The 17844-nt window shown below is 42.0% G+C and overlaps 1 protein-coding gene across 1 annotated transcript in view; it reads right to left on the minus strand.

The window, feature by feature from the left end:
* The window catches only part of INO80 (INO80 complex ATPase subunit), a 125102-nt gene extending 113448 nt beyond the window's left edge, over positions 1–11654 (minus strand). Inside the window, exon 1 of the mRNA XM_045015832.1 lies at positions 11522–11654. The gene's annotated coding sequence lies outside the window, so the exon portion shown is untranslated. The remainder of the gene's footprint in view (positions 1–11521) is intronic.
* Between the last annotated feature and the right edge of the window lie 6190 nt (positions 11655–17844).

Below are 17844 nucleotides of genomic sequence, written 5' to 3' on the forward strand. Positions count from 1 at the left end.
AGAAAACAGATATATTTAGAGGGGCAAACATACATCAAATATTAAGATTCCCAGGCAGTGTGCCAGAAAGCAAGAGATAATATTCCTCTCTGGTCTTCAAAAAAACTGTAGTAACTACAAAGGGTAAGTTTTATGAACATAGTAACTTCCTTTTGATGGGTGTATTGTTGGATTCGTCAAATACTTGTCCACCCAAACTTTTTTTTTCCCTCCCAAATTAATTGTTTTCTGAAGTATTTAGATGTGTTTCCTGAGTTAGGGTAATATCCACTTCCACACTTGAGACAGAAGAGAACTTTCTTATATTTTATTATGTGGTAAATGCCATTTATATTCCACTTACAGGATTTGTATGAAAACAAGTGGAAGGTTGCATTATACTTAGTCTCTTTATGCAAGGCATTCTTATCTAAATAAGCTTTACATATAATGTTGGTTGCTAGAATACCCTTCTCAATTCAGTTATACTGGGTAATCAATATCTTGCCTTTGAATAACTAAATAAAACTTCTGAATTTAAACACATGTTCTTAAACATACTAAAACTCTGCTGAAGACAAATTCATTAAACCATTTTTACAGTCATACTGTAGACAGAACAAAGGTCCAGTCATTGAATTTATCATGGAATTTTTTTTTAAACTTACACAATACTCTCATAGTGGTTCTCAACTATCTACTGCAACTACCTACATAATTTTAATTTTAAAGATATTTTACTTTCTCAAATGCAAAAAACTGTAATGTGCATAGAGATTTTTCCATATTTGTAATGACAGAGAACAGCAAGGAAACTATTCAGAGATGATGGTTTTAGATGTGTATTACTTTGTATCCAGCAACCACAACGATCTTTAAAGGAATACCCATTTGCAAATTTTGGAGCTTCCACAGGGCTTTTTAAACAGGCTTAAGAAATATGTAACTCAGAGTGTTACGGCACTTTTTTGTGAAAATTAATGCAGATATATACTTAAAATGGCAATATTATTTAGGTAAAAGGTATTTCAATATTTTTTACTTATTTCTGTGTTATGTTTATCTTTGATGATCCGTTAATAGGAAACATTATAATACTTCTAATTGAGAGAAGTCTTTAATTTCCATGTAGCCTATAGACTGTACTAATTAAGGGGGCCTATATCTGTGATGCTTCCTGGGATACCCAGAGCTATGAGTCAACTTGTTACCACCTGCCTCCAGAGCGAGGGAGTCTTGTCTGTACCCGCTAAGTATTAGTTTCCTAACACAACCACCCTGTTAGTCACTCAAGCACTCTCCTCTGGGCTGCATCAGACCTATCTTTGCCTAGCAGGTTGACAACAAATGCACCCAACCCCCTCATCCCCTCTTCAAAGTGTCTTTCTGTGGTAGCCAGCCCTGATCAGTGGATACCCACAGAAATCCCAGATCCTCTGTTTCCAACGAAACAGTGTATCTCAGTTCACCAGTTTTACCTTAGAGCACCACTCCTGTAATACACACAGTGCTTGACTTAAATTATAAAGCAAAAAGGAAAGAATTTAAGATTATTTCTTTATTTAAGAATGGTTGGCAAATCAAATAAAAACCAGTATGAGAGATGGGAACAAATGGTAACATATAAAGCAACATCACAGCACACAATCTAAAGCCTAAACCTAACTAACAAGTTATCCTCCTGTCTAAAGAAGCTTATCTCACCCAAAATTTTCTCCAGCATTTTCCACCAGTTTGGTCGAGACCCTTTCTCATAAAATCAAGCCTGTTGAGAGTTTATCTTCTCAGACTGATGGAACACATTGGGGTTCCTCTGTACTCCAGATATAGTTTCAAAAGTTAATTACTCCTAAACAGGGTAACACCTGCTATTTACCTCTTCCTGTTAATTTCCTCTCTCTGAAGATTTCACCATCCTTCATTGGCATTCAGTTCAGATTTGTGAGTTGGAGGTCCATTGTGAACCATATAATACTTAATTTTTATGTAAGCAGACATACAGAGAAACATTTCTCGTTTGAAAGAGAACCTGCTTTTCACATTTGCTTGTGCCCAGCCCTAGACACAGATCTTAAGAACATACTTTTCAGTATTTATATATGTAAATGCTTATACAACATCCATACGTGCATTTTTGCAATGATTTTGATGACTTGAATGACACAATCTTTCAACAGAGACCTCACATGATGCTCTTTACATTTTAGTTCACCAAATACCAAACCCAGGGGATTCCTGTTAACCTTATGCCAGTTGGCATCAAGAAATCCTTGGGTCATAATATCAAGTACCATTCAGATACTTCTCTTATAGATTGTTCAGGGCAGCTTTCTCGCTATCCTTTTCTTGTGGTTCTACTGCTGATCTTTACATCTGACTAAAACTGTGATATAGGAATGAATGAAGTTTACCGCTTTCACTAGTGGGCATATTTAACCCTATTAATATGTAATAACCAAATAAAAAAATTAAAATTACATTCAGATTTTGCCATTGTTAACTCAACTCATTATTTTATTGCTTTCAATGTCCTAAAATCTCTGCCTCTTCGAAATATAGTTGGGTGTAAAAAGAAAGGAGAGAGAGGGGAAAGGGCCGAGATTGACAAAAATGACTAAGTCTAAAAATAAGGGCCCATCGGGTACCAAGTGTGCAAGAGCAAACAGAATGCTGGGAATCATTAAGAAAAGGGTAGAAAAATAGGACAGAAAATATCACGGTTGCCTCTATATGAATCCATGGTACGCCCACATCTTGAATACTGTGTGCAGATGTGGTCGCCCCATCTCAAAAAAGATATATTGGAATTGGAAAAGGTTCAGAAAAAGGCAACAAAAATGATTAGGGGTATGAAATGGCTTCCATATGAGGAGAGATTAATAAGACTGGGACTTTTCAGCTTGGAAAAGAGACAGTTAAGTAGAGATATGACTGAGGTCTATAAAATCATGACTGGTATAGACAAAGTAGATAAGGAAGTGTTGTTTACAATTTCTCACAACACAAGAACTAGGGGTCACCAAATGAAATTAATAGGCAGCAGGTTTAAAATAAATGAAAGGAAGTATTTCTTCACACAATGCACAGTCAACCTGTGGAACTCCTTGCCAGAGGATTTTGTGAAGGACAAGACCATAACAGGGTTCAAAAAAAGAACTAGATAAATTCATGGAGGATAGGTCCATCAATGGTGTCCCTAGCCTCTGTTTGCCAGAAGCTGGGAATGAGCGACAGGGGGTGGATCACTTGATGATTACCTGTTTTGTTCATTCCCTCTGGGGCACCTGGCACTGGCCACTGTTGGAAGACAGGATACTGGGCTAGATGAACCTTTGGTCTGACCCAATAGGGCCATTCTTATGTGACCCTCTAAATTATTAAAGGCAAACTTGAAGTTATGCCAATGGGTTTAGAGTTCTAACCACCTTCAAACTGGGTAGGAGTAACCTTGATTAACTTTAATCAAGACACACTGAGAAATACTTGAGGTTTAAGCTAATTTTTTTTTTAAGTATCTTGCCCACAGACACTGCTTTTAGATCACTATTTAGTTGAACTATAATTTAGATGTGGGGTTTTTGTTTGCTTTTTTTTTTTAAATCTGCTTATTACAATGTCTAGTCAGTCAACAAACAGCACTAGAGGAGAACTCTCCAAGGACATCTTCGGAAGCAACTAGTTATGTTTTATATTAAGGGCTTCCAAGATTTTGGCATTTATTTCCACTAAACAACAGCAAACATATTGCCTTCTAGAAGCACAGAGAAAGATCAGCTTTAAAACACTGGGTTTTCCAGTTTAAACAAATATTTGCTGGCTATTGCTGACTTTGATTTCAACATGCTTTTACAATAAAAGTCCAATTTAAACCAGAAGCCCTATATATGACATGTACACAACTTAAAAATTATATTTCACTTCAAAAACAGAGAGAATTTTTATGCATGTCTGGTTGCAACAGTGGATTTTTCTTCAAGATCCTTGCCTTACATTTTTCTGCATGCCTCAGAACCTCTGCATCCTAGCTGAAACTCAAAGGATTGCTGTTTTTTCCTCCTTTGCATTTAATACTGAGGCCAAACTGTGATAACCCATCAACCTGCTGGTGAAAGGTTGACTAGACTTTCTTTGGAGATCATCAATGCTATCCTCTAATCAGCTGGAGAGAGTATTATTGAGTGGGGTGAATTCAAAAATCATGATTTTTTAAAAAAGGAACAACATATATTTTATTTCAAACATTTTTATTATGTTACTAGTTATTTTCTTCCCAATTTATAGTCTCTGATTGCGAAAGTGGATATTTTGTACTTTTTATTATTAGTTTTCAAATTCTTAGTAGAATTTCAGATTTTGCAGAAGGATTTTCTCCTGAGAAGTTTTACACTTAAAATATTCATCTGTGCTGAAAATGACAAGTCCAGGTCCTCAATAACATCCTTACTGTGAGAACACATATGCAAACACAAAGCTGAAAGCAAATAGCTTGTGGTATATTTGCAACCTTCATCACATTCCGATATACTTCCACAAGTCAAGGAAGTTGAAATGTTGCATCAGCATTGGCGGTTTGAAGTCAATGGGACCTGTGCTCTTAGGTCACTTAAGTACTTTTAAATATCCATCCTTACATGCCTAAATATGGAGTCTTACCTTAAGTGTCCAATTTTGATAATTTTGGCCTGTGTTTAAAAAAAATTGACAATAATTTTGCTAATATATTGAACCTCTATTAACAATGAACCACTTTTGTTTTGAAGTGACAAAGACTTTATGCCACTAAAAGAAAAGTTGAATAAAAATACAATTGTGCCCCTTTTGCTGCAAACACTTATGTACATGTTAGTTTTGAACACGAGTAGTCTACTGAAGTCAACGGTACTATTTATGCAAGTAAAATTACATATCTGCTTAAGCAGTTGCAGGATCAGGGCCTTCACTTTCAATATTTTCTTTTTTGCCTAATAGTTTCATAGAACTTAAATAGGATACCCTACCAGCTGTGCCATTTAAAAAACAAACCCAAAACAGCATTACTGATTACCTTATAGACTAACAGACATATAGGAATACCCACTTCGTCGGTATTCACCCACGAAAGCTCATGCTCCTATATGTCTGTTAGTCTATAAGGTGCCACAGGACTCTTTGCTGCTTTTACAGATCCAGACTAACACGGCTATGCCTCTGATACATTACTGATTTAGTTCACTATCAATTTAAATCTAAAGTTGCAATACCACACATTTTCATGTTAGCTTTACAAAGCCTCAATTTGTTTCAAATCAATTTTTTTAAAGTGATTAGAATTATGGTTTGAATCACTTCACCCTGCTAATGACAAAAAAGGAACTCCTCCGAGGCAGAATAGGCCACCTCTGACACGTTTGCACAGCGCTGCTGGCCTGGGGGAAGGAAAAGAGAGAGGCAGACAGCAGTACTAAGTCTCTGTCTACAGTAGTAAGTTGCATTACTTAAACTATATTGTACAGTGAAAATGGTACAATCCTCCGCACTGTGGACAAAGTTATTCCCGACAAGAAGGGGAATAAACTGTACCAGTAGTAGGAAATGTTACTTACTCCTTCTCATAACACACAAACTAGGGGTCACCAAATGAAATTAATAGGCAGCAGGTTTAAAACAAGTAAAAGGAAGTATTTCTTCACACAGCACACAGTCAACATGTGGAACTCTTTGCCAGAAGATGTTGTGAAAGTCAAGACTATAACAGGGTTAAAAAAAAAACTATGTTCATGGAGGATAGGTCCATCAATGGCTTTTAGCCAGGATGGGCAGGAATGGTGTCCCTAGCCTCTGTTTGCCAGAAGCTGGGAATGAGCGACAGGGATCTCTTGATGATTTACCTCTTCTGTTCATTACCTCTGGGGCACCTGGCACTGGCCACTGTCAGAAGACAGGATACTGGGCTAGATGCACCTCTGGTCTGACCCAGTATGACCATTCTTATGTTTTTATGTTCAGTATAATGTATCTTTATACCAGTATAACTGTGTCCACATTGGGCTTTTCCCAGTATAAACTTTTTAAAAAAAAACCCACAAGAGTCATACCCTAATTGAAATAGGTATGCCACTAGAACATTCATAGATAAGGCCTAAGAATTGAACCCAGAACAATGAGAACACAACTTATCAGGCCTCTACAGTTCCTTCACACTTTTGTCACTATTTTTTCCCCTCATCCAACCCTTCATGTTTTGCATTCTAACTAAGAGCCATTACAAGAGTTTATCCACAGCCAAAGAATCCCAGACAAATTGTATTTCCCTCCACTCTCTAAGAGATACATTTCATTTTTCTTTTTCCAGGGAAATTCTCCATTGTGACATATAAAACATTACATCAGAATGGTGCAAGAAATACCATAAGCATGCAATTTAAAAGCAAACATACACAAAGAGGCTAAAGGCCATGTCCACACTAGAAACTTTTGCCAGTATAAATCATGCCAATTAAGGATACAATTTCTTTTACTGTGTTTTTAACCAGCAAAAGCCCTAATGCGGATGCAGTTATACCAGACTGCTTTAGCCAGCACAGCTTAATTTGCTTGGGTAACTAGTAAAAGACCAGCAAAAGAGGGCCTTAAGCTATGTTATGTTAAGTTATAAGTTGTGTCTACAGTCAAAGGGTTTTCCAGTATACCCATACAGGTAAACCCTCATATACACTTGGGGGAATTCCTGCACGGCACATGCAGAATTTTTTTTATGTGCAGAAAATACATTCTGCCCAAAATGTATTATTTCGCCCACCAGAGGCCACTGTGGCACCAGAACAACCAGCAGCTGGCTGCGTTCATAACAGCACCCTGCCCACAGAGCCCAGGTTAGGAGGCACAGGATATGGTGGGGGAAAACCGAGTGGAGCACACAGGGCTGCTGGGGGGTCACTGGGGTTCAGAAGGGCTAGTGGGGGGACAGACCAGGGCAGGGCTCAGGAGCCAGTGGAGTGACAGCATTAAGCCAGAGGCTAAATGGAAGAGGGAATGCAGGGCCACACAGGAATAGGGGTGATGTACCTGACTGAATGGGAGAGGTAGCAGTCAGCCAGGTCCTGCATGGGGGAGGCTCACCAACTCCCTAACAGTCCCCCCTTCTCCCCCCTCAAAAAAAAAAAAAGACCTAACTCCCTCCAGGTTCACGCCCAGGCTCCTTCTCTCTCCCTCAGCTCCTCCATTACCCCCGACACCCCACGCCTTTGCACTGCTTCTGAGGGGTGCAAGAAATATGTTTCTGCAGTGTAATTTAAATGAATTACTCAAAGTTCTCTGCTGATTTGTCTAGTAAGGAATCTATTTGTCAAAAAAAAAAAAAATAAAGATTCAGGAATCTTTTTTCCCCCTGTATTACAGACATACTCACTGACAGGTATTTTGAAACAAATTGTCAAAATAACTGAAACTGGTGTGATTATGTGTGTTATTTTGACAAAATTTGCAGAATTTTAAAATACTGTGCACAGAATTTTTAATTTTTTGGCACAGAATTCCCCCCAGGAGTACCTCATAGCGTACACGAGGCCTTAGTAAAACAAGGGTAGTCCCCATTCATTCTTTTTTCTGGGGAAATATTTCTCAATATAACTTCAGGGTAACGAGCGACTACATTTATTAGCAAAAGACTGCAGGCTGGCAAAGAAAATTTAATTTTATGAACCTTTAAATTTCAGTCCCCATTAATGTTGACCTTGAATAAATACAAATTACTTTGACCAGCTGCATACATACACCTAGAGGGAAAAAAAACAAAAACAAAAAAATAAAACCATGTATATAGCCAATAAACAGAAAAGTCTGACACTACTTCCAGCAACACAGATGCCACCTTTAACAATGTAAACTACAGACTAGAAAAGTGACTTGGAGAAATCAAGCAATGCGATTGACTATATACCTGTTAAATTAGGGGCAAAAACCGCTCTAGAGGGGCAGGGGACTGGATTTCTGGAGCCCCTGCACAAAGGCTTACGCACATTCTGTGCCCCTTGAAGCACTTGTCTACAGGGGCTTCACATGCACTTGCCACACAGTGAGAATTAAGTAGCATGTTGAGGGTAATTCAGGACATCTGTTGTTATCCTGGTACACCAGCCTTTCCCCTGGCATAGCTGGCGTACAATTGGCATGGAGGTTTTTTCAACCCCAGGTTGGAATATTGGCTGTGGAACATTAGAGGAGAGATCTTTCTTCTGCCAGTCCCTAAGGAGATTTCCAGCACACAGGCTTGTCAGGCTGTATGCTTGGTATAGAATTTATATATTATAACCAAGTGAGTAAGAACTTGTTCCCCCAATCACTAGACAATGTTAAAATACTGCCTTGCAAACATAAATGAGACACAGGGAATGGATTGGCAAAAAGTGAGTTAGAGAAAACCTTTCTATAAACTTTGAGAACAACCTCACGTTGCAGTCCATTTCTTGTTTTTTCATTACTGTACATATCGATCTGAGAATATTTTTAGTTTCAAGATATTGTTTATGAATAAGGCTAAGATTGTGTCACGGTATTTTTAGTAAGTCAGAGACAGGTCACAGGCAATAATGAAAAATTCACAGAAGCCTGTGACCAGTCCCTGACTTTCACTAAAAATATCCACTATAAAATAAGTAGCCTGGGCAGCTGCGGGTGGGCTGGGAACTCCAGGGTCCCCCTCCGCTGGCGGCTCCAAACAATGGGGGTTCCACCTGCCGCCACAGAGCCCAGCGGTTCCTCCTGCCCGAGAGTGGTGAGGTCCCTCCTGCCATCCATGGAGCTGGAGAGCTGTGGGGATCGCCGGGCTGCCCCAAGAGGAACAGGGATCACCCCACCGCCTGTGGCGGCCAAGAGCGGCGGGTGTTCCCCCTGCCACCTGTGGCGGCCTGGAGCTGCAGGAGGTCCACCTGCCGGCAGGGGACCCTGCAGCTCCCAGTCAGGGCTGGCTGAAGTCACGGAATCCGTGACTTCCATGACCGCTGTGCCTAAATCACAGCCTTATTTATGAAAAATACATTAGAACGGTGGTTCTAAAGTGCAGCACATGATTGCATGCAGCCATCAGGGACTTCATGTGTGGCCATCACTATTGGAAGAGAGAAACATTGAACAATTCCTTTTCAAGAACCTTTTGAAATAAACAAAAGTTCATTGACATTTACAACTACTGTGCTACAAAAAGAAGTATGAGAATTTTGTTACAATTTTTTAAAATGTATAGTTAGTAAAAACCCATGTAACATTTGTGGTATTCATAGTACATATTATTCTTTACGCTTGATTTATTATTTTATTTACAAGACACTTCCAAATAATCATGTGACTAAACTGTCATTAGTATAATATTTTAACTGCCAAAACTGCAGCCACAATGAATTTGCTGTGTCGCTATGTTTCTCCACAATAAAAATTCATTTGTGAACCACTACATTAGCACATGAAGAATTCATTACTGCATCAACTAAAGTAAAGAAAAAACATATTTAATGTTGGTGGATGTACAACCACACAACAGTAATGCTTAAACAGTATTGATATAGTTTTGTTCAAATTAAGGAAATATAAACTGTTAAAACTTTAAAAGAATACCCATAAATAACAAGTTTTAGTATAAAATAATACAGCATTATTCACATATCCATGTCCATGTAAAGGAAAAATGGCATAACTGAGATGAAAATTGACTATATATGGGATCATATTAGTAAGATAAAGTAAAGATTGGTGTATTATTGAGAAATATTATACGATCACATAGATATTGTATGGTAATGTACTCTTGCAAGGAGGCAGAATTAAGTTTGATCACTGAGCCTTAGTTCAACATTTTCGGACTTGTGCACTTACCTGCATAAGCAACATATTTAACTTTATTTTATTTTAACTTAATGTGTTACCTTTTAATCAATGAATACTCTAATTATGCAATGAGCACCTCATAAGCCAATCCTCTGTGCCCACCCAACACATTAAGTGCAGGGACCCATCTACATGAAGATCATTGCAGGATTAGGATTTTAAGAACTACATCACATATTTAAATTATACAGAAAATTCATAATAACCACTGTCCAGTACAGGACATTGTGAGAGCCAATGTAAAGCTGATTTTACAAACATCTCAGAATCCTTTAACTCTTTTAAGATACGGAATCTGGAATACTCAGATCTGATGACTTGACTAAATTTGGTGAAACCTGATTAAACTGCACAGTAAAATAAAATGCATGTATACATTTCAATATGCACATCTTGCCAAACACCCCATACTCCAAGATACAAGAATAAGTATCTAAGATCTAAAATAAACTAGTACTGAAATTTGATATCTGAATGATAAATGAAAGATTACTTGATGACATGCAAAATGTACAAATATGATTCACATCTGTGATGTCATAAGGACAGTTACAGCTCCCCTTGCTGCCCATGACGAAAGTAGCTACAGCGTGCAGGTGAATGAATTGAACATTGCACAGTTGGTGTTTGGTGGATTATATTTAGTCTGACAGTTGTGGCTCTGTCTCTGTGGAATGGATTTACACCCTATAGTCAAGAAGAGCAGTAGAGAAGTTTTCACCACCAACCATAATTATAAAGATCAAATCATGGATACTTGTTTACTGGAGATCATTAATCAAACACACAAGCTTAATCCCCTCTCTGCATCTACAGTCCAAACAGTAAGATTTCAGGATATAGGTATTTATCCTGTCTTTATTTTAACTATACTGTTTTCTATCTGCATACACAACTGTATATATAGAAGCATTAGCTTGTGCAACAGCAAATGCCAGTGTGCCACTTTGCTGGTACTGTGTATTACAAGTATAGATAGGACATGTCCTAGCTCTTTTAACCATGCAACGGCAATCTTATTGCTTGAGCGTATAGGTACAGATATGAAACAGCCCCCCATCCTGGTTTATGAGCAACATTATTGCACCTGGGTGCTACAAGTGCCATTAGGACACATGGCCCTGATTATCACTTTCATGAGACAATACTGGAGATATGTAACAGGTACAGGTGTGCCACGCACCCTGACTCCCTCCGCTAGGCAGCGGCAAGTATCAGTATTATTGCACGTGTGCTCCAGGTCCCAGCACGACCCGCGGAGCGGGTGTGACACGGTTACGCGTGTGCATGACAGGTGTGACTACACCTCGCAGCCGGCTGCGGCGTCGTGCAGCGCCCGGGCACGTGGGCCTCACAGGTACAGCTGGGACACATCGCCCCGGCCAGCTCCACAGCCCAGCCCAGCGCACACGCCCCTCCCCCCGCTCGGGGGGCAGCTCCTCCGGGGGGGCCGAAGCGGTCTCCAGAGTCAACCGTGCCCGGGGGCCCCTCCCCCCGCGCTGATATCGGGGTGTGTCCCCGGGGAGGGAGGGAAGAGACCTGCCCCTTTAAGAAGAGACCCGGCTGCTGCGGCCACTGCTTGGCGGGGGGGGAGAAGCTGCGGCCTGGCCGGGCCCTGCCGCCGCCTGTAGGCCCTCTCCGCCCCGGCCGAGCGTGCCCTTGCCCGGCCGCCGCTGTCGCTCACCTGGGTGGCGGGCCCGGCTGCGGCGCGGGAGCGGCGGGGGGCTGGGGGTGTCTCCTGGGCTGGCTCCCCCGCTCTCTCCACCCGGCCTCTCGCCCTGCGCTGCCTGGGCTGGCTCAGCCTGTCTCCTGCCGCAGGGCCCTCTCGGCTCCTGCCTCGCCAAGATGGCGGCCGCGCTGCTGCTGCTGAGGAGGAGGAGGCGGCGGCTGCGGGCGCTGGGACGGCGGCGGCGGCCACTTTCGCTCACTGAGAGGAGAGGAGCAGGGACACGGGGAGCCATGGCGGGGGGGAGGAGAGACGCCATGGCCAGGCCTAAACAATCGAGCCCCGCACGCCCACCCGTTACCCCGAACCCCACCCCGCAACCGCCGCCCCCCGCGTATGGCCGCTACAGCGGCACAGCCCCCGCGTCCACACCCCGGGGCCGCCCCCCACACATTTGTCGCGCGGGGTCCGCGCTCATCGATGCGCTCCTGGGGCCGATTGGTAGAGCCTGGCAATGACGAAAATTGCCGAAGGGATTCGGCCAAGGTGGCCGGGGTGAGACAGCAAATCTCGCGTGAGGGAGGAGGAAACCCTCGCGATGGTTAGGATCAGGAGGGGGCGGAGTCTGAGAGTCGGCTGGGCGTGTGCTTGTGGGTGGCCAGGTTGGGTGGCTGCGCGTGTCGCGGGTGAGGGAGTTAGAGGGGAAGCCCCGCTGGCAGGTCGCCGCAGGCCCCAGGCGTCTGTGAGACATCTGCGTCTCCCAAGGGTGCCCCAAGGCACAGGCAGCACCCACCTGCCCGCACCCCCCACTGTGACAGGGCCACGAGCAAGGGGCAGCGGCACCCGCCCGCTTGGCGGGCAGCAGTGATTAGCGGGATTAAGGGACTGCTGATTCCCCCCGCCCTGCAACCGCACCTTCTTCCAGCCTCATCCCTTCCTCCTGGGAGTGGTGCCGGCACAGAGTGGGGCCCTTCTGCATGCAAGAGATACGCACACCCTTACCTAGGCAAAGGATTTCCCTGCTGAATAAGACCACAATGGGCAGGACTGGGAGTTGCAAGATGTACACCAATGTGTCAGGGCAAGTTGCTAGCCTGACAGCTGTGGAGAATTAGTAGTAGTAGAGACTATATTTTGAAAGAACTCACAAGCCTGATCTGGTGTCCCATTGTGCTGGGTAATATATAAATACAGTAAAGAGACTATCTGTGCTATGATGAATGACTTCTCCATGTTTTCTCACCAGTGTCAATCCAGAGGGATCACCACCAACTTGAGAAGCAGCTCAGTCTTCAGGCCCATTCAATCCTTGGCCTCTGCTACTGAAGCAACCAGTACACATGCTAACGGGGGTTTATTGCAATGTGTACATTTGGTTATGGAGACCTGGACTGAGACCAATCACTCATCACCCATCAAGTGATTCACAACTATCAGACCTGGATATGAACTCTAGACCAGAAGTTCAAGATTGTATATCTTTTTACTAATCCATTGAGTCATCCAGTCCCCTAGAAATGTATTGTGATACATTTTGAGATATATAGCTAGGAGCTTGGGGTCAGCCTTTTTTACAGTTGGCTTTGTTTTTAAACCTCCCCAGTAGAACTGTACTTTAAAATAGTCCCCAAATATCTATAAGGGCCAATACTGTCACATGATTATGCCACAATGTTATCCTCTGGGGGAAAATTGCAAGCATTTACAACCCTGCTTTGATTAATTCACTTTCTATTACAGTTTTGGCTTGGTATGAATGGTTACCAGTGATTAGCCAGTTCTAGGAAGTCATGAGGACTCTGGTACAGTTTCTATTTTGTTATTTACTGACACATCTCATCTCAAATCTCTCACTTTTTATCAATCCCGTCAACCTCTCATTTCCACCTTCAGTCTTGTTACTTCTGTATCAATCCGCTAAATCTGCCTACTCCCAATTACACATAATTATTCATCCTTTCCAAATCCACTTCCTTATTCCTCAGCCCAGTCTCAGTAGGGAATGGAGGAGATATTTAGGCTTTTCTACACAAGACAGTTTTACCAGTTACACCAATATAGTTGTACAGGTACTGGTATAACCCCCACACCCTGTGGACACACTTATTCTGATATGAGGGTTTCTTTCCCAGTTCAGCATGTCACATGGGAAGGGGTTTAAAATTAAAAGGCTCCTTTTATATCAAAATAAGTGTCTACACAAGGGCTATACCTATATAACTATCCCAGTATAACTAGTAAAACTTTGTGTAGATGAAGTCAGAAGGGGGTCAGCATCAGAAGCCATGCACTGAGATGAAGGAATGCTGGCCAGAGTCTTTTATCATGCTCTAGAAGGGACAAGGGTGTTGCTCTTCACCTCCCTTAGTTGGGAGGGAGATTCTTCCTTCAGCATTCTTTGTTCTCTTGCTACAATGTAGGGAGGGCATCTCAAGAGATCATATCTTCCCCTGCCCCCAAGTATGGGAAAGGGTTGTAAATTCTTATCCCTGGTATGCAGCAGGCAGCACTCAGAGGGTTTTTCCCTAGCCTTGTGTTTGCCTGTGTGGCTGATGAACGTGTGAGGCACGATGGATAGTAGGAAGAGCCAGGTGATGAGTTGGGGGAGCAGCAGGGATCCTAGTTTTCTGTGATAACACCCCCACAATTCTCTGATAAGACATACAAATCTGTATTTTTCTACAATTAAAATGAAATGCTGAACTTTAGTTTCTCTAGCTACTATATATATAGGTATCCACTGAACACAATGTTTTATTGATGTATTTCCAATTTTAAGCTAGTTCAAAACCTACCAGTGCCAACAATCATAATAAAATACAATTAATAGAATGATCCAGTCACAGTGCATTGTTTCTTTACTGTTGTCAATGGCTATGCTGTTTCAAGCTTTTGTTTTCATTTCTTTCAATTCAGTTTGTTTAATGCTTTCCATGTGTTCTACAAGTGTCGCCTTCAAACATAAATTACAGCCATGCTGCATACAGTAGAGAATAGCATATTACCAGCAATGTGAAATTTGTCCTTGCCAAACTCAGTGACACAATGTTTAGGGTGATTTTTAAAGTTTTCAGCATCTTTCCATAACTTTAATTATGTCTGGAGGCTGAAGTGAAATTTGAGATGCATTAAAACACTAACTCCTACACACCATTGAGTAACTGCTGTACACCAGAAGCAGTTTATTGGAGTATGTTTAGCTATGTAAATTTAAAGCGTATTCAGAAATCAACCACAAAGGGGGAAGGTGTGCATTGCATAAGTGACACCAGTACTTTCAGTAAAATTCAGTTAATAGCTAATATGTTTTTATTTTTTTCACAAAATGTAAAAACTAAAGATTCTCTGTAAAAATTCAAATTCTGCGTTTTTCTGTGGTGAATAGATTTCTAGAATCCCTGGACAAGACACTGCAGCTGAGCTCTTTTGTTACTGCTACTCAGAAGCAAGGATGGTCTCTGCACCACAACAAGCACACATTTTAGTGCCTTTTCAGAACAAAGCAGACCAGCTGTACTTGCAACTAATCATATCTGAAATACATATTCCCTATACTCCTTTTCCATCCATTCTACACCTCCCTCAGTCCTTCCTTACTGTATGCCAAAATGAAGGATCAGGTATCACAACTGGGCTACTCAGCCGCTTCAGGAAAGATTGGTTGCTTCAGGAATTATCATCAGAGCCAAAGGATGTCCTGAAGTGACTAGTAAACAATTAATTCCAGGATTTTGAGCAGGAAGAATGCAGGCTATGCTAAAATACGTACAGACCACATTCAAAATATTCTGTACACAAGAGTGATCAACAGCTGCAGTAGTCACATTATTTTAAGATTTTCTAATTAATTCATGGTTGCCATGATCTCAAGTAAGTCCACAGAGGGATCACACACTGCATTCTACGTTTTTATACTAGACTTGTTGCCACGATACTGAACTCCTCCCATCAGGTTTTTGATGTATTTGTTTTAAAAAAGTATCTTATACTAAGTATTAAGCAGACCTAATAAACATGAATTGAATGTAACTTAAGAAACAATTTTCTTCGTGACTATGCTATAGAGTGCATCTATCAGTTTCTTTAACAAGGTGCTTTTACCTTTAATATATGGCCCTACTACTTAGAAAGGCCCAAGCCAAGGATTTGTGCTGCCCTTCAACAAAGATACTTTGCTATTTAAATTTATCTTCTTAAAAATCATGGGTGGTGAGGGCTGCAGCCAAGTGATATTATAAACCACTGAGGTAAATGCCTCAAGAGCTGTGTCTCAAGAATGGTATATCTCCTCCAGCGTTCCATAGCTAACTCCCTATCTAGTTTTGGGGAAGCCTCTTACCCTCTCTGCGCTTTAGCTTCCCTATTATTAAAATAGGGATGCTATTTACTACTCTGCTGGGTTGTTGTGGAGGTTAATGAATGCTGATAAAAGAACCTTGTAGATGCAGTGCTAAGTGCCAGCCTGCAGAGAGTTCAATCCAATGAGGTGTGCATGCATATGAGTCCACACACTGCAACAAGGGGAGGATTGCTCTGGGAGTCCCCTGGCCATAGTTCATTGGTTTCTGTTCCTCTGTGCCTCCCGCAACCTAACTCCAGTTAGGAGTATATGGCTATGCAAAGTTCCCCCATTGCAACAAGGGAAGGCCTGCTTGAATATCATGCCTCCCACTTTTCCTCAAACTTCTATCCAATCAAGAGAATGTTAATAGAAAGACCCCTGAAGTATGTTTTTTTTTAAATTTATTTTATTCTTTTGCAGCATCAACTTTGTTATAGTAATGGTTGAGATGCCCTTTCTGTTTAAATATTGTCTTGAAATTTGCTGTGCCTCATGAGGGTGTGGAGTAGCGTTAGTGGTCTAAATTTTGGGTCATTTGAGCAAGGGGTTCCCAAAATACAGGCCCTGGAAAAGAACAGCATTTCACAATATCAATAGTTTATCAATTCCCACCTCTCTCTCCCCCCCACCCCAACCCACACACACCTGGGCCTTAAATCATGGCTCTGATCCTCCCCCAACAGATCTCAGTTATGCAACATTTATCTCAGCTAGTGCATGTCACCTGCTGCCCCTTTGGGAAGCAATGTTGAAATATTAAAGAAACAGTTTACCTCTCTAGAATAGTACATGCCAAACACTCACAACAAAGCAATTGAAAAGCACACATGCTGAAAGACTAGCCAAGAGGGTTTCCAGCCTTCCATTTTTACATTACATGTGTGGCTCAAGGGGATGTGCTGTCCATGGAACCAGAGCTACACACATGCACTGTAAACATGAACTCTTTGGTTAGCAGAAATCGGAGAATGACCCATAGGCATGTTGGTTCTATTTTTCTCTTTGGGAAATTTGCCCTGCTAATTTAGAAGAGCTGCTAGTTTCTGAAAGATAATAAATTACACATGCTCTGTGCAGATATGTGAGAATGATTGCTGGGCATGTGTCAACTTTTCCACCTGTGGGATTATTCATCACTGCGCCTTTGGCAGGTCTAGCCTCACTCCCTGTCCCTCATAGGTGAACCAGGATCTTAAGGGGGCCTGCTCCTCTGGAGGAAGTCTGAGCCCCTCTTCCTAACCTCCCATATGAACCTGGAGCTGGAGGATGCTTCTCGTCCAGGAGTTATGAGCCCCTTTCCAATCAGCTGCAATGTGTGGAGCTCTAACTCTTCCTTCCTCCTGTGTGTTGGCATTCAGGGGATCCTCACCCCCAGAGAGCTAGTAACTAGGGAAGACCTGCCCTGCTGTGGGTATGTCTACACTGCAAACAGGTGTCACTGAAGCATGCATTGACATACCCAGTTAGCTTGGATTTAGTTAGCTCAAAAACCAATAGCAGTGAAGCCACCCTAGCAGGGATGGCAGCACAAGCTAGTCGCTTAACTACATATCCAGAGTCTCAGACAGGGCTGTAGAGCCTTTGCTGCTGAAGCTTCACTGCTACTGTTATGCAAGCTAGTATGTGCTTGAGTAATTGCCACCATTCTAGAGATACTAAACTGCAGCCCACAGGGGACATATGCATCTGTTTCCTTTTTCACACACATGGGGCAAGGGTCAGGCAGAGCACTCAGCAAACCCCCTCAGAGAGGCAGCCCCCACCCCCCAGTTGCCTCATCTCACAGCTCAGCCAAACTTCTCCAACTCATCCCTCCATTATTCAATACAGCAACTTATAATATAATGAACACAGCTTGCGTGCATGCAGATTATTCCCAGTGGTTACTGCCAACGCCAGAGGGCAGAGTAAAGGTTAGGTAGGTGTTCACCTTAACTCTGTAGTGTCTGGTTTTCAGAACCTTGAGTTTAAGTTTAAAAAACTAAAAAAATTAAGATGC

This window comes from Mauremys mutica, chromosome 4 (genome assembly GCF_020497125.1).
Source record: "Mauremys mutica isolate MM-2020 ecotype Southern chromosome 4, ASM2049712v1, whole genome shotgun sequence".
In the NCBI taxonomy this organism is placed as follows: domain Eukaryota; kingdom Metazoa; phylum Chordata; order Testudines; family Geoemydidae; genus Mauremys; species Mauremys mutica.